Genomic DNA, 25,175 nt, shown 5'->3' with positions numbered 1-25,175 from the left:
GACGAGGCGGCGGGGTAGGCTGGTCTGGGATCGGTGTTGCCTCTCCTTTCCTGCTCAGCGCCCACAATGTCACCCCCCCGAAAAAACAATACACGCACGCGCGCGCAAAAAACATGGAAACATTTTTGGAATTTTTGAAGCTTTTTATTTATTTCTTCTCACTTTCCTTTTTTGTGAGTGAAATCTCTGAGTATGAGCGAAAGCATTTAAGCTTTACTCACCACCATAATGACAACATAAATATACAGTTGTGTAGTACAACCAAGTATTCATTAAGTACCACCATAATGACAACATAAATATACAGTTGTGTAGTAGAACCAAGTATTCATTAAGTACCACCATAATGACAACATAAATATACAGTTGTGTAGTAGAACCAAGTATTCATTAAGTACCACCATAATGACAACATAAATATACAGTTGTGTAGTAGAACCAAGTATTCATTAAGTACCACCATAATGACAACATAAATATACAGTTGTGTAGTACAACCAAGTATTCAGTAACTACTACCATAATGACATTAAAATACAGTAGTGTAGTAGACCTAAGTATTCATTAAGTACCACCTTAATGACAACATTAAATACAGTAGTGTAGTAGACTTAAGTATTCATTAAGTACCACCTTAAGGACATTTAGTAGTAGACCTAAGTATTCATTAAGTACCACCTTAATGAAAACATTAAAATACAGTAATGTAGTAGACTTAAGTATTCATTAAGTACCACCTTAAGGACATTTAATAGTAGACCTAAGTATTCATTAAGTACCACCTTAATGACAACATTAAAATACAGTAGTGTAGTAGACTTAAGTATTCATTTAGTACCACCATAATGACTACATTAATATACAGTTGTGTAGTAGAACCAAGTATTCATTAACTACTACCATAATGACATTAAATACAGTAGTGTGGTAGACCTAACTATTCATTAAGTACCACCTTAATGACAACATTAAATACAGTAGTGTAGTAGACTTAAGTATTCATTAAGTACCACCTTAAGGACATTTAGTAGTAGACCTAAGTATTCATTAAGTACCACCTTAATGAAAACATTAAAATACAGTAATGTAGTAGACTTAAGTATTCATTAAGTACCACCTTAAGGACATTTAATAGTAGACCTAAGTATTCATTAAGTACCACCTTAATGACAACATTAAAATACAGTAGTGTAGTAGACTTAAGTATTCATTTAGTACCACCATAATGACTACATTAATATACAGTTGTGTAGTAGAACCAAGTATTCATTAACTACTACCATAATGACATTAAATACAGTAGTGTGGTAGACCTAAGTATTCATTAAGTACCACCATAATGAGAGCATTAAAATACAGTAGTCTCGTAGACTTAAGTATTCATTAAGTACCACCTTAAGGACATTTAGTAGTAGACCTAAGTATTCAATAAGTACCACCATGATGACAACATTAAAATACAGTAGTGTGGTAGACCTAAGTATTCATTAAGTACCACCATAATGACAGCATTAAAATACAGTAGTGTAGTAGACTTAAGTATTCATTAAGTACCACCATAATGACAAAATTAAAATACAGTAGTGTAGTAGACCTAAGTTTTCATTAAGTACCACCCTAATGACAACATTAAATACAGTAGTGTAGTAGACCTAAGCATTCATTAAGTACCACCACAATGACAACATTAAAATACAGTAGTGTAGTAGACCTAAGTATTCATTAAGTACCACCATAATGACCAACATTAAAATACAGTAGTTAGTAGACCTAAGTATTCATTAAGTACCACCATAATGACATTAAAATACAGTAGTGTGGTAGACCTAAGTATTCATTAAGTACCACCATACTGACAGCATTAAAATACAGTAGTGTAGTAGACTTAAGTATTCATTAAGTACCACCATAATGACAACATTAAATACAGTATTGTAGTAGACCTAAGTATTCATTAAGTACCACCATAATGACAACATTAAATACAGTATTGTAGTAGACCTAAGTATTCATTAAGTACCACCATAATGACAACATTAAAATACAGTTGTGTAGTAGACCTAAGTATTCATTAACTACTACCATAATGACATTAAAATACAGTAGTGTAGTAGACCTAAGTATTTATCAAGTACCACCATAATGACAACATTAAAATACAGTAGTGTAGTAGACCTAAGTATTCATTAAGTACCACCATAATGACAACATTAAAATACAGTAGTGCAGTAGACCTAAGTATTCATTAAGTACCACCATAATGACAACATTAAATACAGTATTGTAGTAGACCTAAGTATTCATTAAGTACCACCATAATGACAACATTAAAATACAGTAGTGTAGTATACCTAAGTATTCATTAAGTACCACCATAATGACAACATTAAAATACAGTAGTGTAGTAGACCTAAGTATTCATTAAGTACCACCTTAAGGACATTTAGTAGTAGACCTAAATATTCATTAAGTACCACCTTAATGAAAACCTTAAAATACAGTAATGTAGTAGACTTAAGTATTCATTAAGTACCACCTTAAGGACATTTAGTAGTAGACCTACGTATTCATTAAGTACCACCTTAATGACAACATTAAAATACAGTAGTGTAGTAGACTTAAGTATTCATTTAGTACCACCATAATGACTACATTAATATACAGTTGTGTAGTAGAACCAAGTATTCATTAACTACTACCATAATGACATTAAATACAGTAGTGTGGTAGACCTAACTATTCATTAAGTACCACCATAATGAGAGCATTAAAATACAGTAGTCTCGTAGACTTAAGTATTCATTAAGTACCACCATAATGACAGCATTAAAATACAGTAGTGTAGTAGAATTAAGTATTCATTAAGTACCACCATAATGACAAAATTAAAATACAGTAGTGTGGTAGACCTAAGTATTCATTAAGTACCACCATAATGACATCATTAAAATACAGTAATGTAGTAGAATTAAGTATTCATTAAGTACCACCGTAATGACAACATTAAATACAGTAGTGTAGTAGACCTAAGCATTCATTAAGTACCAACACAATGACAACATTAAAATACAGTAGTGTAGTAGACCTAAGTATTCATTAAGTACCACCATAATGACCAACATTAAAATACAGTAGTGTAGTAGACCTAAGTATTCATTAAGTACCACCATAATGACTACATTAATATATAGTTGTGTAGTAGAACCAAGTATTCATTAAGTATCACCATAATGACATTAAAATACAGTAGTGTGGTAGACCTAAGTATTCATTAAGTACCACCATAATGATAGCATTAAAATACAGTAATGTAGTAGACTTAAGTATTCATTAAGTACCACCATAATGACAACATTAAATACAGTATTGTAGTAGACCTAAGTATTCATTAAGTACCACCATAATGACAACATTAAATACAGTATTGTAGTAGACCTAAGTATTCATTAAGTACCACCATAATGACAACATTAAATACAGTATTGTAGTAGACCTAAGTATTCATTAAGTACCACCATAATGACAACATTAAAATACAGTTGTGTAGTAGACCTAAGTATTCATTAACTACTACCATAATGACATTAAAATACAGTAGTGTAGTAGATCTAAGTATTCATCAAGTACCACCATAACGACAACATTAAAATACAGTAGTGTAGTAGACCTAAGTATTAATCAAGTACCACCATAATGACTACATTAATATACAGTTGTGTAGTAGAACCAAGTATTCATTAACTACTACCATAATGACATTAAAATACAGTAGTGTAGTAGACCTAAGTATTAATTAAATACCACCATAATGACAACATTAAATACAGTATTGTAGTAGACCTAAGTATTCATTAAGTACCACCATAATGACAACATTAAAATACAGTAGTGTAGTATACCTAAGTATTCATTAAGTACCACCATAATGACAACATTAAAATACAGTAGTGTAGTAGACCTAAGCATTCATTAAGTACCAGCATAATGACAACATTAAATAGAATAGTGTAGTAGACCTAAGTATTCATTAAGTACCACCATAATGACTACATTAATATACAGTTGTGTAGTAGACTTAAGTATTAATTAAGTACCACCATAATGACAACATTAAAATACAGTAGTGTAGTAGACCTAAGCATTCATTAAGTACCAGCATAATGACAACATTAAATAGAATAGTGTAGTAGACCTAAGTATTCATCAAGTACCACCATAACGACAACATTAAAATACAGTAGTGTAGTAGACCTAAGTATTCATCAAGTACCACCTTAATGACAACATTCAAAGACAGTAGTGTAGTAGACCTAAGTTTTCATTAAGTACCACCATAATGACAACATTAAATACAGTTGTGTAGTAGACCTAAGCATTCATTAAGTACCACCATAATGACCAACATTAAAATACAGTAGTGTAGTAGACCTAAGTATTCATTAAGTACCACCATAATGACTACATTAATATACAGTTGTGTAGTAAAACCAAGTATTCATTAACTACTACCATAATGACATTAAAATACAGTAGTTTAGTAGACCTAAGTATTCATCAAGTACCACCATAATGACAACATTAAAATAGAGTAGTGTAGTAGACCTAAGTATTCATTAAGTACCACCATAATGACAACATTAAAATACAGTAGTGTAGTAGACCTAAGTATTCATTAAGTATCACCACAATGACAACATAAATATACAGTTGTGTAGTAGACCTAAGTATTCATTAACTACTACCATAATGACATTAAAATACAGTAGTGTAGTAGACCTAAGTATTCATTAAGTACCACCATAATGACATCATTAAAATACAGTAGTGTACTAGACCTAAGTACTCATTGAGTACCACAATAATGACAACAATAAAATACTGTAGTGTAGTAGACCTAAGGGTTCATTAAGTACCACCATAATGACAACATTAAAATACAGTAGTGTACTAGACCTAAGTACTCATTGAGTACCACAATAATGACAACATTAAATACAGTAGTGTAGTAGACCTAAGTATTCATTAAGTACCACCATAATGACAACATTAAAAAACAGTAGTGTAGTAGACCTAAGTATTCATTAAGTACCACCATAATGAGCAACATTGAAATACAGTAGCATACTAGGTCCAAGTATTCATTAAAAATGAGGCAGGTGTGTTATTTAACACAAGGTGCACCATCAAGCATGGAGTGATGGTTTAATAACTTATAAACACATGCTTACCTTAGTTAAAGCTAAATATTACTCAAATCTCATCCACCGTAATAAAAACGATCCTAAATTTTTGTTTAGCACGGAATCATCGCTAACCCAACAAGGGACTCCTTCCAGTAGCTCCACCCACTCAGCTGATGACTTTATGCAATTCTTTAGTAAGAAAATTGAAGTCATTAGAAAGGAGATTAAAGACAATGCGTCCCAGCTACAACGGGGTTCTATTAACACTGACACGATTGTATATACGGCGGATACTGCCCTCCAAAATAGTTTCTCTCGTTTTGATGAACTAACATTAGAGGAATTGTTACAACGTGTAAATGGAATAAAACAGACAACATGTTTACTTGACCCACTTCCTGGGAAACTGATCAAGGAGCTCTTTGTATTATTAGGTCCATCAGTGCTAAATATTATAAACTTATCACTTTCCTCGGGCACTGTTCCCCTAGCATTCAAAAAAGCGGTTATTCATCCTCTTCTTAAAAGACCTAACCTCGATCCTGACCTCATGGTAAACTACCGACCGGTGTCTCACCTTCCCTTTATTTCAAAAATCCTCGAAAAAATTGTTGCGGAGCAGTTAAATGAACACTTAGCGTCTAACAATCTATGTGAAACCTTTCAATCCGGTTTCAGGGCAAATCACTCCACGGAGACAGCCCTCGCAAAAATGGCTAATGATCTATTGCTAACGATGGATTCTGATGCGTCATCTATGTTGCTGCTCCTCGATCTTAGCGCTGCTTTCGATACCGTCGATCATAATATTTTATTAGAACGTATCAAAACACGAATTGGTATGTCAGACTTAGCCCTGTCTTGGTTTAACTCTTATCTTACTGATAGGATGCAGTGCGTCTCCCATAACAATGTGACCTCGGACTACGTTAAGGTAACGTGTGGAGTTCCCCAGGGTTCGGTCCTTGGCCCTGCACTCTTCAGCATCTACATGCTGCCGCTAGGTGACATCATACGCAAATACGGTGTTAGCTTTCACTGTTATGCTGATGACACCCAACTTTACATGCCCCTAAAGCTGACCGGATTGTAGTCAGCTGGAGGCGTGTCTTAATGAAATTAAACAATGGATGTCCGCTAACTTTTTGCAACTCAACGCCATAAAAACGGAAATGCTGATTATCGGTCCTGCTAGACACCGACCTCTATTTAATAATACAACTCTAACATTTGACAACCAAACAATTAAACAAGGCGACACGGTAAAGAATCTGGGTATTATCTTCGACCCAACTCTCTCCTTTGAGGCACACATTAAAAGCGTTACTAAAACGGCCTTCTTTCATCTCCGTAATATCACTAAAATTTGCTCAATTTTTTCCACTAAAGACGCTGACATCATTATCCATGCGTTTGTTACGTCTCGCCTCGACTACTGTAACGTATTATTTTCGGGTCTCCCCATGTCTAGCATTAAAAGATTACAGTTGGTACAAAATGCGGCTGCTAGACTTTTGACAAGAACAAGAAAGTTTGATCACATTACGCCTGTACTGTATATACCTTTATATACATATATACATACATATATACCTATACTGGCTCACCTGCACTGGCTTCCTGTGCACTTAAGATGTGACTTTAAGGTTTTACTACTTACGTATAAAATACTACACGGTCTAGCTCCATCCTATCTTGCCGATTGTATTGTACCATATGTCCCGGCAAGAAATCTGCGTTCAAAGGACTCCGGCTTATTAGTGATTCCCAAAGCCCAAAAAAAGTCTGCGGGCTATAGAGCGTTTTCATTTCGGGCTCCAGTACTCTGGAATGCCCTCCCGGTAACAGTTCGAGATGCCACCTCAGTAGAAGCATTTAAGTCTCACCTTAAAACTCATTTGTATACTCTAGCCTTTAAATAGACTCCCTTTTTAGACCAGTTGATCTGCCGTTTCTTTTCTTTTTCTTCTATGTCCACCTCTCCCTTGTGGAGGGGGTCCGGTCCGATCCGGTGGCCATGTACTGCTCGCCTATGTATCGGCTGGGGACATCTCTGCGCTGCTGATCCGCCTCCGCTTGGGATGGTTTCCTGCTGGCTCCGCTGTGAACGGGACTCTCGCTGCTGTGTTGGATCCGCTTTGGACTGGACTCTCGCGACTGTGTTGGATCCATTATGGATTGAACTTTCACAGTATCATGTTAGACCCGCTCGACATCCATTGCTTTCCTCCTCTCCAAGGTTCTCATAGTCATCATTGTCACCGATGTCCCACTGGGTGTGAGTTTTCCTTGCCCTTATGTGGGCCTACCGAGGATGTCGTAGTGGTTTGTGCAGCCCTTTGAGACACTAGTGATTTAGGGCTATATAAGTAAACATTGATTGATTGATTGATATAACATGACACACAGTGCAAAAACATCATCAACAGTGATACAGTACATCATCACAGACTTATTGAGTGGTGTGCATACCACAGTTTGGTAAACAAGGTGTGCTAGATGTACCATTGGCGGTACGAGGCTCCATCTGGAAGTACTTGAACTTTTTTGTGTATTTAATTGTATTTAATTCATTATTTAAATACTGTTTTTAAAAAAATTCTGAATTGAACCACAGTGTTACTGTTCAAACTGTGTACTGTTATAGTGGCCCAAAAAATTAAATGTCTTGTTTTGAATGAATAGACTTTCAAATTAGCATTGCTCAAAAATAATAAAATAATTTAGATTCAAGCTTTTGAATTAAAAATAAATGTTTTTAATTTGTGACTTATTTTTTAATAATTTAATGAGTGGGGGCTTTTTAGCCCGTTTTTTACTTTCTATCATCCTTGTTATGATTTATTTAGCTAATTAAGGCTCAAATGATCCAATTACTTCATGAGGGATATTCTAAGAATATGTTGTATATTTTGTGGTATTGCCATAAAAAACATATTTGTTTTACAAGAAAAAAAGGGCAATCAATATAATAATAATAATAATTATTATTATTATAATAACATTAATAACAATAATAATAATTAAAACATATTATGCTGATGCTGATTTAAGTCTCATCTTAAAACTCATCTGTATACTCTAGCCTTTAAATAGACCTCCTTTTTAGACCAGTTGATCTGCCGCTTCTTTTCTTTCTCCTATGTCCCCCCCTCCCTTGTGGAGGGGGTCCGGTCCGATGACCATGGATGAAGTACTGACTGTCCAGAGTCGAGACCCAGGATGGACCGCTCGTCGGGACCCAGGATGGACCGCTCGCCTGTATCGGTTGGGGACATCTCTACGCTGCTGATCCGCTTGAGATGGTTTCCTGTGGACGGGACTTTCACTGCTGTCTTGGAGCCACTATGGATTGAACTTTCACAGTATCATGTTAGACCCGCTCGACATCCATTGCTTTCGGTCCCCTAGAGGGGGGGGGTTGCCCACATCTGAGGTCCTCTCCAAGGTTTCTCATAGTCAGCATTGTCGCTGGCGTCCCACTGAATGTGAATTCTCCCTGCCCACTGGGTGTGAGTTTTCCTTGCCTTTTTGTGGGTTCTTCCGAGGATGTTGTAGTCGTAATGATTTGTGCAGTCCTTTGAGACATTTGTGATTTGGGGCTATATAAATAAACATTGATTGATTGATTGATTGATATCCTGAATATTAGTGTTGTTGTTAAATATTGTACGTACAAAGAAGTAACTTCATCAAAATAGAAGGTTTATTTGAGATATGACTAGGATGATAATACAAATGGGAAAATAATAATAACGATTACAGAAAACAGCAGGATATTCGTGCTAGGTAAGGTTTATTATTTCAGATATTGAATGAGAAGCAGGATGATAACAACAATTGAAACATTAGGAAAAAAGACAAGAAAAACAGCAGTCAATTGTGCACCATTACTATTTTAGTCTTAGTGCGCCTCCTGGTGGATTTGAATCGACATGGTTAAGAAAATATACTGTATATACAGTATTAATTGTATTTATTTTTTATTAAACACAGGTACATACAAAGCTGTATCATTGAATGCAAATAAATAAATACATAAATACAAATAAACTAACAAATAAATACATGTACCATATAATAAGTCAAAAACAGAATAAAAAGGGTACTAATAAAAATAAAGACTTAAAGCCAACAATGAAACAAACAAAAAGAGTTAAATGGCTCAAACAATGAATGAGTGCATAGGATGTCAGCATGTTTACATGTGTTAAGTATTTATTGTGTGGATGAAATATTTGAATGGCCTCAATATTGTCTGAGTGTGTCATTGTAATGGTGATGGTTGAATTTGGGGCGCCATAGCTCGGTTGGTAGAGTGGCCGTGCCAGCAACTTGAGGGTTTCAGGTTCGATTCCCGCTTCCGCCATTCTAGTCACTGCCGTTGTGTCCTTGGGCAAGGCACTTTATTCACCAGTGCCACCCACACTGGTTTAAATGTAACTTAGATATTGGGTTTCACTATGTAAAGCACTTTGAGTCACGAGAGAAAAGCGCTATATAAATATAATTCACATTTGTGACTGTTTGCTTTTATGTGCGTGCTGTTTGTATGCAGTTATGAAGGTCTTGCTCAGAAGGGCAAATAATGGATGAGGACATTTGAACACAGCCATACAGTTCCTGTGTAATGTAACTTATAACAATGTTAAATACAAACATATGTAGTGTATATATATATATATATATACATATATACACATACATACATATATATATATACATACATACATATATACATATATATATATACTGTATATATACACTGCAATGAGGTGGCAACTTGTCCAGGGTGTACGCCGCCTTCCGCCCGATTGTAGCTGAGATATGCACCAGTGCCCCCCGCGTCCCCAAAGGGAATAAGCGGTAGTAAATGGATGGATGAATACATAAATACATATATATATATATATATATATATATATATACATATATAAAACTTTATATATATAAATATACATGCATATATATTATATGCATATATACATACACATATATATGCATATATATACATGCATATATAAGTATGTATATATGCGTATATTTATATACATATAATATACATGCTAATATATCATATGCATATATATGTGCACATATATATGGATACATATATGCTTATATATTCATCCATCCATCCATCCACCTTCTTCCGCTTATCCGAGGTCGGGTCGCGGGGGCAACAGCCTAAGCAGGGAAACCCAGACTTCCCTCTCCCCAGCCACTTCGTCTAGCTCTTCCCGGGGGATCCCGAGGCGTTCCCAGGCCAGCCGGGAGACATAGTCTTCCCAACGTGTCCTGGGTCTTCCCCGTGGCCTCCTACCGGTTGGACGTGCCCTAAACACCTCCCTAGGGAGGCGTTCGGGTGGCATCCTGACCAGATGCCCGAACCACCTCATCTGGCTCCTCTCGATGTGAAGGAGCAGCGGCTTTACTTTGAGTTCCTCCCGGATGGCAGAGCTTCTCACCCTATCTCTAAGGGAGAGCCCCGCCACACGGCGGAGGAAACTCATTTGGGCCGCTTGTACCCGTGATCTTATCCTTTCGGTCATGACCCAAAGCTCATGACCATAGGTGAGGATGGGAACGTAGATCGACCGGTAAATTGAGAGCTTTGCCTTCCGGCTCAGCTCCTTCTTCACCACAACGGATCGGTACAACGTCCGCATTACTGAAGACGCCGCACCGATCCGCCTGTCGATCTCACGATCCACTCTTCCCTCACTCGTGAACAAGACTCCTAGGTACTTGAACTCCTCCACTTGGGGCAGGGTCTCCTCCCCAACCCGGAGATGGCACTCCACCCTTTTCCGGGCGAGAACCATGGACTCGGACTTGGAGGTGCTGATTCTCATTCCGGTCGCTTCACACTCGGCTGCGAACCGATCCAGCGAGAGCTGAAGATCCCGGTCAGATGAAGCCATCAGGACTACATCTTATGCAAAAAGCAGAGACCTAATCCTGCGGTCACCAAACCGGAACCCCTCAACGCCTTGACTGCGCCTAGAAATTCTGTCCATAAAAGTTATGAACAGAATCGGTGACAAAGGACAGCCTTGGCGGAGTCCAACCCTCACAGGAAATGTGTTCGACTTACTGCCGGCAATGCGGACCAAGCTCTGGCACTGATCGTACAGGGAACGGACCGCCACAATAAGACAGTCCGATACCCCATACTCTCTGAGCACTCCCCACAGGACTTCCCGAGGGACACGGTCGAATGCCTTCTCCAAGTCCACAAAGCACATGTAGACTGGTTGGGCAAACTCCCATGCACCCTCAAGAACCCTGCCGAGAGTATAGAGCTGGTCCACAGTTCCACGACCAGGACGAAAACCACACTGTTCCTCCTGAATCCGAGGTTCGACTATCCGGTGTAGCCTCCTCTCCAGTACACCTGAATAAACCTTACCGGGAAGGCTGAGGAGTGTGATCCCACCATAGTTGGAACACACCCTCCGGTCCCCCTTCTTAAAGAGAGGAACCACCACCCCGGTCTGCCAATCCAGAGGTACCGCCCCCGATGTCCACGCGATGCTGCAGAGTCTTGTCAACCAAGACAGCCCCACAGCATCCAGAGCCTTAAGGAACTCCGGGCGGGCCTCGTCCACCCCCGGGGCCTTGCCGCCGAGGAGCTTTTTAACTACCTCAGCGACCTCAGCCCCAGAAATAGGAGAGTCCACCACAGATTCCCCAGGCACTGCTTCCTCATAGGAATATATTGTATGCTTATATATGCATATATGTGTATGTATATGCATATATAATATACATATATAGACATATATATGTGTATGTATGCAGATATATACATATCATATAAATGCATATATATTATATCCATATATTTACATCTCTCCCTCTGTCTCTCTCTCTCTCCATCCTTGTTTGTTCTCCCGGGTCTTACCCGCCTGGACACGGACCTTGTCCCTTAATGTCTCTTCTCTCCTGCCCTGGATCATCTGCCTGCCCCACGGACTTCCTTGTTCACAACACTTGGTAACACACACGTCAGCCAACTACACACATAGTCCCACGCGCTTTCGACACTCTACATTTTACCGCCCCCTGGTGTCTGAGCCGTCAACTCCCTTTCTGTAAGCACAACACCAAAGCTAACGTGAGAAGTATTGTAAGATCACTTCACTGCAGTCGAAATGTTATCTTGGTGCTTTTACCTTTTGCCTTGGTTGTGTGTGTGCGTGTGTGTGTACGTGTTCGTGTGTGTGCGCGTGCATGCGTGTGCGCATGTGTGTGTGCGTGTGTTCATGTGTGTGTGCGTCTGTGCGCACGTGTGTGTGACGTATGCGTGTTTGATTGTGCGTGTGTGCGCATGTGTGTTTGAGATGTGTGTGCGTGGGTGTGTGTGCGAGTGCGTCTGTGCGTGTGTTTGTGTGTGTGCATCTGTGCGTGTATGCGAGTGTGTGTGCTTGCGTGTGTGTGTGTGCGCGTGCGTGTCATTTATAAATACATACATATATATATAGTGTAAATAATATAACATGTGAATACATGTGTATATATATATACTGTATATACATACATATGTATGTATATACAGTATATATATATATTAGGGGTGGGCAAATTAATGCGTTAATTACGCGTTAACTCATCAATCTTTTAACGCCAACAATTATTTTAACGCGCATTTGCGTATGTTGTTTACATGCTTTTATTTTGTTAACGCCTTTTCTTAACAAGATGGGGTCGCCCGGCGTGGAGGGGCTCTTGGTAAAGATGGAACATTTGGCAAAAATACCGGACAATTCTGCAAATTTCCTGGCTGGCTTACAGCGTGGTCACTCCGGGATCACTTACGACCGCCAGACAATTCTGGATGTGGATAGATCGGGCCGTTTTGGACTGAATGACGCATGCTTGCTAGACCGGCTAGCTAGCATGGGAATACTTTGCCGGCTACATCCAGCGGCCTGTGAAGCAGCGGAGTATTTGTGTTGTCTGTCTATTTATGAATAATGCAGACCAGGAGTGTTGGCTGAGTTCTTAACGTTTACTTTCAGAGCGTGCATATCACAACATACAAGATGCCGTCATGGCGACACACAACCTATACCGGGCTACCGCGCATGCTCGTCACTCCTGTTGCATGCTGGGTAGGGTAGTTCTTTTATTCCCTTGGCTCATAACATCACAATATAGTACCATGTATATGTGTTCAGTTTATCAAAGCACCAAGCAAACAATCGGAAAATTCCCATCATATCAATTCCTAGATATGGTCATAATTATTTTAAGTGCACTACGCAGAATAAACACAACATTATTAATATTGCTACTACGGATAATTTGATCAAAAATTCCCTAAAACAGCCCACCACCTATAATATAGGTTTTTTAAACTTAAGATCCCTGATAAAAAAAATGTTTCTGCTGTTACCTCAGAAATTGCCTGTTCAGATGTTATGATTGTTGCTCAGAGATTTGTATGTAGATTATATTTATTTTCCATAACAAACAGGATAACTTAAATACCCTGGCAGTGGCAATAAGCTTAAATGTTTGTATTGACATTTTTTGAGTTGATTTTCATAAAATATGCTATTTAACTGCTACTGTTTAACAAGGACTGATTTAAATTGTGTTTGCGCAACAAATGTTTTGGCGCTTTTGTTCATGTGGGAGAATATTCCAATAAAGGTGCACTACACACTACTTTTGAATTCATTATATTTGCGTATACAATGCAGTTAATCGCGATTAATCGGAGAAACAGTGCGATTAACTTCGATTAACATTTTTAATCGTTGCCCAGCCCTAATATATATATGTATATATATACATATATACAGTATATATACATATATGTATATTTATACACGTATATATATACATATATATGTATATACAGTATATATATACATATATGTAAATATATATATGTGTGTGTGTATATATATATATATTCATTGTGTCATCTTATTATTTTTTGTATGCTGTCAATGACTGTACATGTCACACAGTCAGCGGATTCTCCAAATTTTCATAGATAAATGTCTCCCTTTTCAGTGATATTAGAACATACTTGGCTGGCTTCAGGTTGGTGCAGACTAGCAGTGCTATGCTCCAACTGCTTCAGCAAGTTAGCCTAGCCACACGCTAGCTCATAGTTTCCATGACTTCGTTCTTGAATTCAACACATATCTCCCACTTCTGCTCAGCACTGTTCTTCACACTCGCTTTTTCTTCACGACCAGGCTCGGAAATACAAAGTTGTGTCTAAAATCTAATGCTAGCGAGTACACATTGGGTGGTTGACCGTGAGATTAGCAACAGAAAAATAATGGCGGGGATGCTCGTGACTGCAGTGTTTGCTTGCAACTTAAAGCATAAGGATTAGATGAGAGACAGCTTTTGTGTCCCACCACTGGTGAGTAGCTATGGGCAAGGCGAAGAAGTGTCACTCCGACAGAAAAGTAGTTCCTCTGTGTTAGCTCTTACAATACCAATGTCGTTATAGCATGTAACTGGAACCTTGTTGGTGGTTTTTGGATGTTTTCTTACACAGCTTTGTGGGCCGAAAAGATGTACTCCATTACCTGCATTGTTAGCCACCTCTTACTAGCAGTTGGTTATTATTTGGAAGGCTCAAAAAAGGTAAAGAAGTGTTGTTGCGTCACTTAGGGACTGTGGATGATGGGAAAATAAATCAAAACGTGCAGTTTTCCTTCAACACAAACCAGTGACGATCTGAGTGGAATAATTGTCAAGAAACAACAAAACAAGATTTTATTATTATTTGACTGAAATGGCCCCAATGGGACAAGCGGTAGGAAATGGATGGATGGATGGGTTTTGAGGTTACCAGATGTCCTGTGCGGGTCCTCGGTAAAGAAGGAGCTTTTGCATCGACAAGCCTCCTGTCGAGTTACACAGCAGCAATTGTGCATCCTGTCCAGTGCAATGTAAGCTTCAAAATAAAAGCATTTCAGTCTCAGCAGGAAAGCACTTAAACATCTGAAGTCATTTGCAGAATTGCAACGCGCATTCAATGAAGTTAAAGTAGCAATGATTGTCTCACACACACACTCGGTGTGATCAAATTTGTCCTCTGCATTTGACCCCCCTGGGAAGTGAGGGGAGCAGTGAGCAGCAGCGGTGCCACGCCCGGGAATAATTTAAAGTGATTTAACCCCCAATTCCAAGCCTTGATGCTGAGTGCCAAGCAGGGAGGAGTTTTTGGGGTTTGAACTCACAACCTCCCCATCTGAGGGCGGACACTAACCACCAGGCCACTGAGTAGGAGAAATCACTGGCTAATCATTGTTTTACTTTCACAATAAGTATGTCAGAAAAATAGGAAATAATTACATCTGGATACATTCAATTTTTATATACCGAATTTTATACAACAATTTTTTTGGGCACTGAATTTTTCTGCACTGATTTTTTTTTTACCATTAATTTTTACACCCTGATTTTGTTGTTGTTGTTGTACGAAACGTTTCTGAACTAATTTTTCTCACACCAAATATTTATACCCTGAATTTTTTCACACTGATTTTTTTACATACTGTTTCTTTTTTGCCCTGAATTTTTTTTTTTTTTTACATTTTATAGACTGCTTTTTGTCATCACTGAATTTTATGTGGACTGGGTTTTTTTTACACTGAATTTTTACACATTGAATATTTCTTTTGTACTGAACATTTTTGAACTTTTTTTTTTACAACAAATATTTATACCCTGAATTTTATTACACTGAATTTTTGCATACTGATTTTATTATTCCCTGATTTTTTTTTTGCACTGAATTTTTCTGCACCCATTTTTTATACCCTTTGTTTTTATACTTATTTTTTTTTGTACTATACGTTTCTGAACTATTTTTTTTACACCAAATATTTATACCCTGAATTTTTTTACACTGATTTTTTACATACTGTTTTTTTTTGGCCTGATTTTTTTTTTTTTTTTTTACATTTTATAGACTGCTTTTTGTCATCACTGAATTTTATGTGGACTGGGTTTTTTTTACACTGAATATTTTTTTGTACTGAACGTTTTTGAACTATTTTTTTTACACCAAATATTTATACCCTAAATTTTATTACACTGAATTTTTGCATACTAATTTTTTTATTCCCAGATTTTTTCTGCACTGAATTTTTCTGCACTATTTTTTTGTACATTTATACACAGATTTTTTTTTGCACTGAATTTTTCTGCACTCGTTTTTTATACCCTTTGTTTTTATACACTTATTTTTTTTTGTACTATACGTTTCTGAACTATTTTTTTACACCAAATATTTATACCCTGAATTTTTTTACACTGAATTTTTACATACTGTTTTTTTTTGCCCTGGATTTTTTTTTTTTTACATTTTATAGACTGCTTTTTGCCATCACTGAATTTTATGTGGACTGGTTTTTTTTTACACTGAATATTTTTTTTGTACTGAACGTTTTTGAACTATTTTTTTTTACACCAAATATTTATACCCTAAATTTTATTACACTGAATTTTTGCATACTGATTTTTTTATTCCCTGATTTTTTTTTTGCACTGAATTTTTCTGCAGTATTTTTTTGTACATTTATACACAGATTTTTTTTTGCACTGAATTTTTCTGCACTCATTTTTTATACCCTTTGTTTTTATACACTTATTTTTTTTGTACTATACGTTTCTGAACTATTTTTTTTACACCAAATATTTATACCCTGAATCTTTTTACACTGATTTTTTACATACTGTTTTTTTTTTGGCCTGAATTTTTTTTTTTTTTTTTACATTTTATAGACTGCTTTTTGTCATCACTGAATTTTATGTGGACTGGGTTTTTTTTACACTGAATATTTTTTTTGTACTGAACGTTTTTGAACTATTTTTTTTACACCAAATATTTATACCCTAAATTTTATTACACTGAATTTTTGCATACTGATTTTTTTATTCCCTGATTTTTTTTTTGCACTGAATTTTTCTGCACTATTTTTTTGTACATTTATACACAGATTTTTTTTTGCACTGAATTTTTCTGCACTCATTTTTTATACCCTTTGTTTTTATACACTTATTTTTTTTGTACTATACGTTTCTGAATTATTTTTTTGACACCAAATATTTATACCCTGAATTTTTTTACATACTGTTTTTTTTTTGGCCTGAATTTTTTTTTTTTTTTTTACATTTTATAGACTGCTTTTTGTCATCACTGAATTTTATGTGGACTGGGTTTTTTTTACACTGAATATTTTTTTTGTACTGAACGTTTTTTAACTATTTTTTTTAACACCAAATATTTATACCCTAAATTTTATTACACTGAATTTTTGCATACTGATTTTTTTATTCCCAGATTTTTTCTGCACTGAATTTTTCTGCACTATTTTTTTGTACATTTATACACCGATTTTTTTTTGCACTGAATTTTTCTGCACTCATTTTTTATACCCTTTGTTTTTATACACTTATTTTTTTTGTACTATACGTTTCTGAACTATTTTTTTTACACCAAATATTTATACCCTGAATTTTTTTACACTGATTTTTGACATACTGTTGTTTTTTTTGCCCTGAATTTTTTTTTTTTTTTACATTTTATAGACTGCTTTTTGCCATCACTGAATTTTATGTGGACTGGGTTTTTTTTACACTGAATTTTTACACATTGAATATTTTTTTTGTACTGAATGTTTTTGAACTATTTTTTTTACACCAAATATTTATATCCTTATTTTTTTACACTGATTTTTTACATACTATTTATTATTTCTTTATTTTTTTTACATTTTATACACAGATTTTTGTCTTTTTTGAATTTTATTTGCACTGGGGTTTTTTTACACCCTTAATTTTTAAACACTTATAGTTTAACAAACTGAATTTTTAAAGAAAAAAATCTGTTCAATTAAATGGTCACCATAATTTCACAAAATTCAAAAGCAAAACAAAATTTGGCTACATAAATTCAGTGTAAAAAAATTAAAATAAAATAATAATCGAAATAAAGACAGACATTAATTCCCATACTATTCAATGTATATGTTTAACGTGTCTGGACTTGTGATGAGTTTGCAGACAGCGATCACACAATGGACTTTTTTACAGGTTTTATTGTGAAAATGAAGCGAAAATGAAAGTAAAAACTTCTTCTCTTTGACTCCCCAGCCTCCCAAGCAGCGAAGTTTAAAAGACTACTGAAATAAGATGTTCTTATTTAAACGGGGATAGCAGGTCCATTCTATGTGTCATACTTGATCATTTCGCGATATTGCCTTATTTTTGCTGAAAGGATTTAGTAGAGAACATCCACGATAAAATTCGCAACTTTTGGTCGCTAATAAAAAAGCCTTGCCTTTACCAGAAGTAGCAGACGATGACATCACAAAGGTGAGGGCTCCTCACATCCTCACATTGTTTATAATTACGGCCGCCAGCAGCGAGAGCTATTTGGACAGAGAAAGCGACAATTTCCCCATTAATTTGAGCAAGGATGAAAGATTTGTGGATGATGATATTGATAGCGAAGGACTAGAAAAAAAAAGAAAAAGCGACGGCTCCGGGCGGCGGCAGTGTGAGCGTTTCAGATGTAATTAGACACATTTACTAGGATAATTCTGGATGATCCCTTATCTGCTTATTGTTTTAATAGTGTTTTGGTGAGATTGTAAAGACATACCTCGAGGTCGGATGGCTGCGGTGAACACGCAGTGTCTCTGAGAGAAGCCGAGGAGCCAGGCTCACAGCTACCTTTTAAACAGCTACTGCAGGAGGACGAATAATCCAATGATACATCACAATTTTCCCATCCAAAAACATGCTGTTTGACATAGAGAAAAATGTTTCTTGACTGCTCTGTTTTAAAAACAAAGAAACACCGGCTGTGTCTCGGTGCTAAAGGCAGCTGCAATCCACCGCTTTCCACCAACAGCATTCTTCTTTGACGTCTCCATTACTAATTGAACAAATTGCAAAAGATTCAGCAACACAGATGTCCAAAATACTGTGTAATTATGCGATGAAAAGAGACGGCTTTTAGCCGTAAGTGGTGCTGAGCTAATATTTTCTGACAGTCCGTGATGTCACGCGCACACGTCATCATTCCGCGACATTTTCAACAAGAAACTCCGCGGGAAATTTAAAATTGCAATTTAGTAAACTAAAAAGGCTGTATTGGCATGTGTTGCAATGTTAATATTTCATCATTGATATATAAACTATCAGACTGCGTGGTGGCTAGTAGTGGGTTTTAGTAGGCCTTTAACATTTTGAAGAAATACACACTATCATGATACTGCACTGATTCTATAAAAGAAGAAATACACACTATAATAAAACAGCATTTACTCTATATAAGATGCAAAATTTTGACAACATTTTGAAGAAATACAAACTATCATGATACTACATTGACTCTATATAGGATGCAAAAAGTCAACACTGCCGATTAGCGGCCAAAATAAAGAACTGCGTGGGACGGAAGTTAAATAAAAACACATTTACAGTATTACACATACTTACAAATGAAGTAAAAAAATCACACCCAACTCCTTCTCTGTGACGCCAAGAATGACAAAAGTAAGCCGTTGGTTTGTGTTAGAAAAGGACACACAACACCACGAGTGAGGCGGAAGGGGAGGAGCTACAGAAGCTCAGGGAAACTACGGAAGCCAGGAAGGAGTCACAGAAAAATAACAGTCCAATCAACAAAAATAGGAACTCTTTTATAAATAAATAAATGGGTTGTACTTGTATAGCGCTTTTCTTTTGAGATAAAATTCACTCAAACACAATACTATAATAACAAATTATAAACGAAATATTAATAAAGTGCATGTTTTACTTCATTACACCTATATATATGTTTTAGGGTACATCAATCAATCAATCAATGATTATTTATATAGCCCTAAATCACAAGTGTCTCAAAGGGCTGCACAAGCTACAACGACATCCTCTGTGAACAGAGCCCACATAAGGGCAAGGAAAAACTCACCCCAGTGGGATGTCAATGTGAATGACTATGAGAAACCTTGGAGAGGACCGCAGATGTGTTAGACCCCCCCTCTAGGGGAGAGCGGATGCAATGGACGTCGAGTTTGTCTAATATAATATTGTGAAAGTCCAGTCCATGGTGGATCTAACATAATAGTGAGAGTCTTGAGCTGTTCTGCAAAGAAGAATGGGCAAATATTTCAGTCACAAGATTTGCAAAGCTGGTAGAGACATAGCCTAAAAGGCTTGCATCTGGAATTGCAGTAAAAGGTGCTTACACAAAGTACTGAATCAGGGGCTTGAATTCTACAATGCCTTTTTTTACATTATTTGTAAAAAATATGTCACAAATGTATACCACTTTTTGTCTTTGAATAAAATTCCAACAAAACATGTGTGATTGTAATGTTAATTATAGAAAAGTTCAAGGGGTATGATTTGAATACTTTTGCAAGCAACTGTAGGTATTATATCCAGCTACTCCACATTTTTATGTCTCCATTTTGCTTCATTTCAAGATGCAATTGATAAAACATCTATCAATTATCATTTCCATATTTTACTTCTGATATGAAACCAATTCATATGTATGTGTTGTTTATTTTCTGTTTACATTCATATTCAGTACATCTACACTTTGAAGTTTCCATTTGATCTCAATTGCTTCAAGACACAATTAATCAACAATTGATTGATTATTATGCCCATTTTTAACTTCTGATATAAAACCATTTCATATGTAGATATTGTTTACGGTGTGTTTACATGTACAGTACAGGCCACAAGTCTGGACACACCTTCTCATTTCAATGTGTTTCTTTGTTTTCATGACTATTTACATTGTAGCTCGGGCCTGGGCAATTATTTTGAGTCGGGCGCCAAATTTAGAGAAAAAAAATAGGTCTTGGTGCTAATATATCTATTTTTAGGAACACTAATACAAAAATCACAATAATGTCTGACAGATCGCCTTAAAAAACGGAATGAAATTTTCATTTTTTTTTACTGAATGAGACACCCAGAATGTACATGAAAATAAAGAATGTGGGATTTACAATATTAACTATTAATGATAAAACAGTAAATATTGACAACATATGAACGCCACATGTATATATAGGTAGCGACTTGTCCAGGGTGTACGACGCCTTCCGCCCAATTGCAGCTGAGATAGGCTCCAGCACCACCGCGATTTCAAAAGGCACAAGCGGTAGAAAATGGATGGATGGATAGGTGTACAGTATAGCAGTACTAGTTGAGTACCGCTATATTAATGAATCATATTCGGTACTATACTGCCTCTAAAAAGCTCTGGTTTCCCACCCCCTTTTTTTTTTACAGGCATGATGGTGCTTCATCGTCACGTGGCGACATTGCTGCTTTTAGGAGCAGAGGAGCATGTTGGGCAGCGCACACACACAGAGTACTTACAAGCAGACACAGTGTGTAGACAGAAAAGGGAGAATGGACGCATTTTGGTGTAAAAAGTCAAGATAAAGGTGAAGTTATAACACTGAAACACCCTCAGGAAGAGCTGTTTAAGACATGGCTAGCTAGCTAGCGGCTAACGTCCATCCAGTGTTTTAGCTACTTCTAAATCACTAATCCTAGCCTCCTTGGCGACAAATAAAGTAAGTTTCTTACATGTAGCATTATCACTGGAGGACGAGGAATAGCTAAACATGCTTCACTACACACCGTAAGAGGATACAATAGCTCACCGGCATCACAATGTAAACAAATGCCATGGGAGGATCTACACCTGACATCCACTGTAATGATACCAAGTACAGCAGGTATCTAGTCGATACTACTATGATTACATGATATTTTTTACCATCATAAAATATTTTTTCCTTTTTCTAAATTCATATAATGTTTACCAAGTCAGTAAATTCTTCCCTGGACACATGAGGACTTGGAATATGAGCAATGTATGATCCGGGAACTACTTGGTATCGCATCCATACCTAAATGTGTGGTATCATCCAGAACTAATGTCAAAAATCCAAGAAGAGAAGAATAAGTGATTATTACATTTTAACAAAAGTGTAGATAGAACATGTTCAAACAGAAAATACGCCGATATTAACAGTAAATGAACAAGTAGATTAATAATATTTTTTTTACAGTTTGTCCCTCATAATGTGTACAACATAAAAGGTGTATAAATGACACAATATGTTACTGCAGACTAATTAGGAGTCTTTGTTTGTTTACTTACTACTAAAAGACAAGTTGTCTAGTATGTTCAACATTTTATTTAAGGACTAAATTACAATAATAAACATATGTTTCATGTACCCTAATTTTTGTGGTCCCCTTTGTTTAGAAAAGTATCAAAATACATTTTGGGGCCGGCACAAAAATATCGGTATCGGGACTATATATATATATATATATATATATATATATATATATATATATATATATATGTATGTAGCCGGTTCGAGTCTGCGTTGTGTGGTTGCTTTGAGGACAAGAGGACTCCGTGGTTGCCTTTAGCCGAAACAGGTGGCGTATTTATTTTTACCTGTATGAAATATTCAGGAAACAGTGCCGCCGCGTTAACTCAGGACTCAGCAGCAAAACAGTCTAAAATGGAGGGAAAACTTCAATGAAACGCCGCAGCCACTGTGTGTGTGTGAGCGACAAAACGCCACCGAACAGTACACCAGCAAAAAGTTCGCTAAAACACTCAAACTATGAGCAGAAGAAGTGTACATAACCATATAAGCAACACAAGAGCACATTATAATCTTGTTTCACAGCCAAACACTTTAAAAAACACAAGAGCGGGGAGAAAGACTTACTGCCTCACGCATGTCTCAGCAACGAGTGAGGACTAATGTCACTTCCGGAAGAAGGTAGGATTTCAAAATAAATGACAAATTCTCCCAAAACGAACTATTTCCTGAAAAACTGACAAAATAAAAGTGACGATGGATATCATAGAGAAATCAAATAAAACGTGAGGGATTTTTGGTGGAATGCATACAATATAAGTTATATACCTGCTACATACATATATATATATATATATATATATATATATATACATATATACGTGTGTGCGTATATATATACACACACATATATAGATATATATATACACACACGTATATATGTATATATATATACATGTGTGTGTATATATATACATATATACATATATGTATATATATACATATATATATATACACACACGTATATATATATATACGTGTGTGTATATATATATATATATAAAATGTGTGTGTGTGTGTATATATATACATATATATAGATATATATATACACATATATACACACACGTATACAAATATGTATATATATATATATACATATAAATGTATATAGTCCCGATACGATCATGATACTGATACCAATACATATATATATACATATATATATATATATATATATATATATATATATATGTATATATATATATATATATATATATATACACACGTATATATATATGTGTGTATATATATATGTGTGTGTGTGTATATATACATATATATAGATATATATAGACACACACATACATATATGTAAATATATATATATATATATATATATATATATAGTCCCGATACGATCATGATACTGATACCAATACCAATACCAATACCAATATATATATATATCTATATATATACATATATATACATATATATATATATACACATATATACACACACGTATATATATATATATATATATATATATATATATATATATATATATATATATATATATATATATATATATATATATATATATATATACATATACGGGCTTCACGGTGGCAGAGGGGTTAGTGCGTCTGCCTCACAATACGAAGTTCCTGCAGTCCTGGGTTCAAATCCAGGCTCGGGATCTTTCTGTGTGGAGTTTGCATGTTCTCCCCGTGAATGCGTGGGTTCCCTCCGGGTACTCCGGCTTCCTCCCACCTCCAAAGACATGCACCTGGGGATAGGTTGATTGGCAACACTAAATTGGCCCTAGTGTGTGAATGTGAGTGTGAATGTTGTCTGTCAATCTGTGTTGGCCCTGTGATGAGGTGGCGACTTGTCCAGGGTGTACCCCGCCTTCCGCCCGATTGTAGCTGAGATAGGCACCAGCGCCCCCCGCGACCCCAAAAGGGAATAAGCGGTAGAAAATGGATGGGATGGATATATATACTCCCGATACCAATATTTTTGTACTGGCACCAAAATGTATTTTGATACTTTTCTAAACAAAGGGGACCACAAAAATTAGGGTACATGAAACATATGTTTATTATTGTCATTTAGTCCTTAAATAAAATATTGAACATACTAGACAACTTGTCTTTTAGTAGTAAGTAAACAAACAAAGACTCCCAATTAATCTGCAGTAACATATTGTGTCATTTATACATCTATTATTTTGTACACATTATGAGGGACAAACTGTAAAAAATTGATTATTAATCCATTCGTTCATTTACTGTTAATATCTGCTTATTTTCTGTTTGAACATGTTCTATCTACACTTCTGTAAAATGTAATAATCACTTATTCTTCTCTTCTTGGATACTTGACATTAGTTCTGGATGATAACACACATTTAGGTATCGCTGCGATACCAAGTAGTTACAGGATCATACATTGGTCATATTCAAAGTCCTCATGTGTCCAGGGACATATTTACTGACTTGGTTAACATTATTTGAATTTTTTAAAAAGCAGAAAATATTTTATGATGGTAAAAAATATAATGTAATCATAGTAGTATCGTCTAGATAGCTGCTGTACTTGGTATCATTACAGTGGATGTCAGGTATAGATCCACCCATGTCATTTGTTTACATTGTGACGCCGGTGAGCTATTGTATCCTCCTACAGTGTGGAGTGAAGCATGTTTCGCTATTCTTCGTCCTCCAGTGATAATGTTACGTGTAAAAAAAACTTACTTTATTTGTCGCCATGGATATAAATCCATAAACATGGAAGCAGGCAGTGTTGCCCTCACGTGACCTCATGCCCTTCCCAA

The 25,175-nt window shown here is 36.0% G+C and overlaps 1 long non-coding RNA gene across 2 annotated transcripts; it reads right to left on the bottom strand.

The window, feature by feature from the left end:
- Window positions 1–14,918: 14,918 nt before the first annotated feature.
- Window positions 14,919–22,986, bottom strand: LOC133541211 (uncharacterized). 2 transcript variants are annotated; one of them, XR_009803808.1, is made up of 4 exons: window positions 22,961–22,986; window positions 22,681–22,742; window positions 18,832–20,322; window positions 14,919–15,114 (listed from the first exon to the last, which is right to left on the bottom strand). It is a non-coding gene; the product is annotated as an uncharacterized LOC133541211 (long non-coding RNA). The 2 variants fall into 2 exon arrangements; XR_009803807.1 differs by having other exon boundaries at window positions 22,681–22,978.
- Window positions 22,987–25,175: the final 2,189 nt, after the last annotated feature.

The sequence above is a fragment of the Nerophis ophidion genome, linkage group LG23, assembly GCF_033978795.1.
Source record: "Nerophis ophidion isolate RoL-2023_Sa linkage group LG23, RoL_Noph_v1.0, whole genome shotgun sequence".
NCBI lineage: Eukaryota > Metazoa > Chordata > Actinopteri > Syngnathiformes > Syngnathidae > Nerophis > Nerophis ophidion.
Note: the sequence above shows the minus strand (reverse complement) of the source record. Positions and strands in the feature narration are given on the sequence as shown.